This window comes from Octopus bimaculoides, chromosome 2, assembly GCF_046866305.1.
Source record: "Octopus bimaculoides isolate indiv1 chromosome 2, ASM4686630v1, whole genome shotgun sequence".
Classification (NCBI taxonomy): Eukaryota; Metazoa; Mollusca; class Cephalopoda; order Octopoda; family Octopodidae; genus Octopus; species Octopus bimaculoides.
In genome coordinates this window covers 42,736,991-42,744,445 of record NC_142929.1, presented here as the reverse complement: position 1 = coordinate 42,744,445, position 7,455 = coordinate 42,736,991, and positions in this window count along the sequence as shown.

Sequence of the window (7,455 nt, the reverse complement as noted above, 5' to 3'; positions counted from 1 at the left end):
TGCCATATGGTTTTTAGTTGTGTTCTAGTTGTTGGTGGTGTATATTCTCCTCATATTTGATTTAATACAGCTTATTGTAAATATATCTCAGCCAATCTCTTCCTTTGCCACCATTAACGTCTTTAAGATCTTGACTGAAAAACAGACGCTGTGCAGAACTCTCGAGATAACAATCTAACCATAAATTAATATCTGGGCGTTGATCTCGCAATTTTGTTGTCGTTGAACAGTATAGATTTAGTAGTGAGCAAAAAAGAAGAGAGAATATAAAAATTCTGACTTTCAGATGATTTCTTCCTTTCAAATTTCTTTAAGATGTCCTGCTTTTCTTTCTTTCACCCAATATATCTCATTCTCATTCTCTTTGTGTTTATTTATCTGTTGGTGCTGTTGTTTTTTTCAGTTTGGCCGTCTGTTAGAGTATCTGTTTATCTATTTTTATTGTTTGTATAGCTGATTCTCTGGGTTTCTCGCCGTCTGTCTATCTGGCCAACTGGCTCTCTATCTGTGTGACTACTTGTCCATCTTCTTCTTTAGTTGTTTGTCCATCAACTTGTTTTAGAGTTTGTTTGTCTTTTAAACTCTCAACTACCACTTTCCTTATTGCTTGTCTGCGTAAGGGCATATATATATAGATACATACATATATATATATATATATACACATGTGTATACGTATATATGTATATATATATATATATATATATATATATATATATATATATACATAGATATGTGGGTGTATATGTGTGTGTGTATATATATATATATATATTTATATATATATATATGTGTGTGTGTATATGTATATATATATATATATATATATATATATATATATATGTATGTATGTATGTATATATATATAATAACATAAATAGTATATAATTATATGCATATATCCATGCATATATGTACATGTGTACATGCCTACATCTATATGTATACATATATGCATATATGGGTACAGGACATTACAAAAAACGTTAAACACAATGACAACTGAAAACATAAAGACGAAGACAGAAAACGAACTTCTTTTCGAACAACGAAAAAAAAACAAACAGAGAAACGAGACATGCAACATAAAGAATATTTCCCTTCTTCAGTTGTCCCTGTTCCATCTCCTCCACGTTATATACATATATATATATATATATATATATATATATATATATATATATATATATATATATATATATATATATATATATATATATATATATATATATATATATATATATATATATATATATATATATATATATATATATATATATATATACAGGGTGCATTGGGTAAATTGTCGCCATTTTATATTTTTAATTTCGCGCATGTGCATTGTTTATTTTTGATTTGATTGACTACATACTATAGTAGGGTCAGCTGGGCACCGTCTGAGACTAAACAGCACCGTGACGCAATTCACTCTGCAAGAAATTTCGAAACGACACTGTACCATGCCACACAAGCAGGAGAACACAGTCATGGCTGTCAGACAATTTCTGTGACCACATTACCCCTAACATCTATCCACCTTACTCCCTAGACTACAACCCACCTTGATTGTTAAGTGTGGGGCGCAGTTGATGGAGTGACCAACAAAACTCCTTGGAACACCAAAGATGAACTGAAGGCAAGGATTATGGCAGCATTCACCAACTTAAATAAGGGAACCGTCCAGAAGAGTTGCAGGAGATTCTGAAGTCGTCTGGAGGCCGTGATTGAAGCCAATGGCGATTTTATTGAATAAATTTACTCTTTAGTATTTCAAGATATTCTTATGCAATTTTGGTAAATATATTTGTTAAAATGATATGTGTCATTTTCATTTTTGCATAATTTAGATGACAATTTATTCACCACATTTACTCACCTGTATACATACATAGTTTCAAGCGCACTTCCTTCGATTCTCAACTCACTAATATATATATATATATATATATATATATATATATATATATATATAATCAAATTAAAACATAGGGTAAAAATTCACATTTTCACGGTGGTGCTCCAGCATGACCACAGCCACTTGGCTGAAACCCATAAATAAATTAATTAATTAATTAATATCGATTTATTACCAGGAAGCCAGCACGTTGACAGAATCAGAGAGATTCAGAAAAAATATCTGAGATCTCAGGGGATTAATGTGTATCTGTATATAACGACGACCACTAAGTAGACAGTTACTGTGGTAGAAGAAGATCACATGTAATGTGTCTACTAAGACCTAATATTTCTCAAAAGAAATTCAGCGAAATACCAAACCGTATGCGGGCAAGACAGTGAAAATTACATAAATAAAACATTATTGTTCGAATAATAATGTTTTATTTATGTAATGTTCACTGTCTTGCTCGCATACGGTTTGGTATTTTGCTGAATTTCTTTTGAGAACTATTAGGTCTTAGTAGACATATTACATGTGATCTTCTTCTACCACATTAACTGTCCACTTAGTGGTCGTCGTTATACACACACACACACACACACACACACACACACACACACACACACACACACACACACACACACATATATATATATATATATATATATATATATATATATATATATATATATATATATATATATATATATATAAATTCGACTCCGTCAGTCACGAATGACTATGGGTACACCTAAGAAGTTCCTTTCTGGGGTACAAGTCTGGGCGGAAAGTCGCCTCATTGGCGAACGCACAACCTAGGGTTGTTTTTATGGAAGACCAGCAGTCACCCATGCATACCAGCCTCCTATCTCCATGCTACTGATGTCATCCAAGACAAAGGCAAAGGCGAACACAGCTTGGCACCACTGTCGTCGCAGCTCATTTCTACAGCTGAGTGAACAGGAGCAACGTGAAATAAAGTGTCTTGTTCAAGAATACAACACGCAACCCGGTCCGGGAATCGAACTCACAACCTCACGTTGGTAAGATAGAAAGAAAGAGAGAGAGAGAGAGAGAGAGAGAGAGAGAGAGAGAGAAGAAGAAGAAGAAGAAGAAGAAGAAGAAGAAGAAGAAGGAGGAGGAGGAGGAGGAGGAGGAGAAGAAGAAGAAGAAGAAGAAGAAGAAGAAGAAGAAGAAGAAGAAGAAGAAGAAGAAGAAGAAGAAGAAGAAGAAGAAGAAAGAGGAAGCATGTCTGTGTCTACGTGTAATCAAATGTTTCCATGGTTTGGAAAGGACTCCTGAGTTCATCCCATTTTCCTCCCAGTTGGTAGAAGGGGTGGCCATCAGACACCGTACATCCGCCTATTATCTATCCAGACGAATACGCTGTTTAGCGTATCCAAAATCAATTAACTGAACTAACTGCCAGCAATATGCTATTTATGAAAATCACATTCTCCGGTTTAGTGAAGTCTCTGACTTACCGATTTAATGACATACACGCACACATACATGCACACGCACACACACACACACACACACACACACACACACACACACACACACACACACACACACACACACACACACACATACATACATTATGTATATATATATATATATATATATATATATATATATATATATATATATATATATATATATATATATATATACATATACATAACGGACGGTAGTGATCTTAATGCGTATCCGAAATCGGAATCAAACCTATTTAACAGGTTCCTCATGTTTACCAATGGATGGATTGTATAGACATTTGTTTACATTTGTCTGGTGTACCCACTCATGCAATCTCAATTAAAATTACTTTATAAAATGTCCTAATTAGTACAGTACGCTTATATGTGTATCTATGTATGTCTCCAATTTCTCTTTCTATTTGCATCTCAGGCTAATTAATGCATACTTCAAAATCTCTCTCACCCAATCATCTCTTCTTTCCTCTTTCTGTAACGCTCTTTCAATTTCCATTTCACTACCTATTTTCTTAGTAGCTAATTAATTTTAAAGTCTCTTTCTTTCTCTCTGTTTTTATATCTTTACATCACTCTCATTTTGTCTCACACTTTCTGCACGTGTGTGGAGGGGGGGGGGGCGTTTTGTGTATATTACGTTTATATGTTTGTGTGTGAAAGACAGAGAAATTGTGAATGTTCGTAACTGAATCGGAGAGTTTTATCTGAGTATTTTTGTGACTCAGCAATTATTATCAACTTTGTTTCTTTATCACCGTGTTGATGTTCTCCTGCCTCAATGTCAATGTCTCAGAATATTTATGTTTATCTTTTTGGGTGTCAGCATCTCTTTCTATCCGTATTTCTCCATCTCCCCTCTCTCTCTCTCTCTCTCTCTCTCCTCTCTCTCTCTCTCTCTCTCTCTCTCTCTCTCTCTCTCTTTTCCTCTCCCTCTCCACCTCTCTTTCGTTTCCTCAATCATTTTATCTGTGTCTAAGTATTGTTTTTCGCTTAAATTTTCTGTATATTGCTTATCTGATTGTTTGCGTCATTTTTGGCTTTCATAGTTTCTAAATGTCCGTCTCAATATTTTTGTTTTCTTTACTTACCAGATTATGATTTTCAGTATGGGAGTTTTGTTAAATGAGCTCCGACGTTGTCAAAGCAAGGTTTTATGATGTCTACTTGCTTAAATTCAGTCGCCTTTATGTTCCTTTATTAAAATTCGTCTCAATTTGAAATATAATTCCTCTGCCAATGAACTATACAGCTGCTTTTTCGACATCAGCTTCAACGTCATTAATTTTACTATTAACTTACTAACAATATAGAATTCAAAATATTCCTGTTAATATATCAGTTGCTGTTGTGTGTGTTTGCTTTTTCTGTTGTTGACAGGGATTCCTAATTTATTGTATGTGCTTTTATTCTTTTACTTGTTTCAGTCATATAACTGCGGCCAAGCTGGAGCACCGCCCTAATGAGTTTTAGTCGAAGAAATTGACCCCGGGACTTATTCTTTGTAAGCCTAGTACTTATTCTGTCGGTCTCTTTTGCCGAACCCCTAAGTTACGGGGACATAAACACACCAACACCGGTTGTCAAGCGATGGTGGAGGAACAAACACAGACATAAAGACACACACACGCGCATATATATATATATATATATATATATATATATATATATATATATATATATAGATATATATATATATATATATATATACGACAAGCTTCTTTCAGCTTCCGTTTACCAAACCCACTCATAAGGCTTTAGTCGGCCCGAGGCTACAGTAGAAGACACTTGCCCAAGGTGCAACGGAATGGGACTGAACCCGGAACCATGTCGTTGTGTAGCAAGTTTCTTACCACACAGCCACGCCTGCGTTTACCTTCTTACCACACCCTCACGCCTGCGCCTTGCTTTTTACCACACACCCACTCTAATATTATCAACTAATATTATCAATTCGCACAAAGTGTGATGGGACAAACCATATGCTTCAGTGAAGTCAACCATTTCAACGAACGATCTTCGATCGAATCCAATCCACAGCACAAACGCCATTAATTGCTTGCTTTTATTATTATTGCTGTAGTGTGTGGAACAGATCAGGCTGTCAACTGAATCCATCGTGAAGATCACCTCGCCGCCTTTCTTTAACCAGGAAGGGCAAGCTATCCTTATGTGTCTGGTGGCCATGACGAAAGAGGTTTATGGTGGACGAGACTAAAGGGGCTGAAGACAAACGCTTTTCTCTCTGGCCAATCCCTGGTCAAGGTAGAGAGGGAAGTGTTATCTTCGAGCCAGTTTGCTGAAAGATGTATGAAAGTGACGAGAATCGTGCAAGTGAACGGGTTTCCTAATTTTGGCACAAGGCCCGCAATTTTGGGGTGATGGAGTTGAATACATTGACTCCAGGGGTTAACTAATACTTATTTTTTCGACCCTTAAAATAATAAACAAAAAGGTTGATTTCGACGGCATTTGAACTTAGAACGTAAAACCGAAAGATATGCTGCTAAACATTTTGTCCGATGCGATGATAATGATGATGATGATGATGATGATGATGATGATGATGATGATGATGATGATGATAATGATGATCATAATAATAATAATGATAATAATAATAATAATTGGACAGTGGGGTCGATATAATAAACCAATCACGCCACCACCACGAAGTTTCTGGCCATGTGCCAAAATTGAAACTAATATTCAAATTCCACCGACATCGACTTTGCCTTTCAAATTTCGGGGGTCGATAAAATAAGTACCAGTTAAAAACTGTGGTTGATGTAATAATAATAATAATAATAATAATAATAATAATAATAATAATAATGGTAATAATATAGAAGTCGATATTAATGAGGCCTGTATCTTTCGACCTGTGCAGCATGGGAGACCCTATTATAAATTTATGCTCCGCTGGTATGGCTCTGAGGCTCATTGAGACACACAATGCACCACGCTGCAACAACCTTGTGGCGGACATTACCTTTCAGTAAACGTTAAATTTGTCAATTTGACAACTTGAAATGTTTGCAAGGAAAACTCCCCCATAAGCCAAGGTAATACATGGAAAAACTCTTGATTATTGAAGTTTGGATTTAACTATCGATGATAGGTTGAGAATAATGGAACCATGTATAGGAGCTTCTTGTGGTCATCAGATTTTTATCTGACTAGTGTTGCCAACTAAGTAAAGAAGAAGAAGAAGAAGAAGAAGAAGAAGAAGAAGAAGAAGAAGAAGAAGAAGAAGAAGAAGAAGAAGAAGAAGAAGAACAACAACAACAACAACAACAACAACAACAACGAAAAACAAAAACAACATTTAATAAGGTACAAGAACATACATATTTATAATCGATTACATCAAATCCCATTATACTACTGATATTTAGCCGCCCGGAAGAATGAAAAGCAAGGTTTAACAACCTTAAATTTAAAGCCCATCCCTTCCAAAAAAAAAATAAAAGAAGAAAAGAAATCTACCTAAATACCGTAAATCCACTGCTTTTCTACTTCCTAATAAACATAATAACTTCTAACATAAGGGAAGGTCGAAAATGTTCTGTGAAACACATGCTCGATTAACCCTTTCGCATGCAGATTATTTTGTCAAATGTAACGCTTATTTATTCACATTGAACTGAATTAATCATAAATTGTGTTGTAGCAACTGGATCAGGCCGGTTTAAATGCTAAGCGACTATCAGGACGTGACGGGTACTTTGGTGACTCCTGATTGGATGTAATCTTTATTTATTTACATTGATCTGAATTAATCATAAATTGCCTTCTAGCATCGAAATTTTGATGATGCAATTGTTTATATTTGGAATGACATAGCAGGATAAGTGTGAGAGGCAAGATCTGGCCAGTTTGAACATAAAGCTAGCAGAATATTTTGGTCGGATAAGGCTGGTTTAAATGGTAAGCGACCCTCAGTACGTGACGGGTACTTTGGTGATTTCTGATAGGATGAAAGTTTAAGATAATCTTAGTAGGACTTGAACTCAGTATATGAAAGCCCGTAGACAAACACGGCTTGGTATTTTGTTC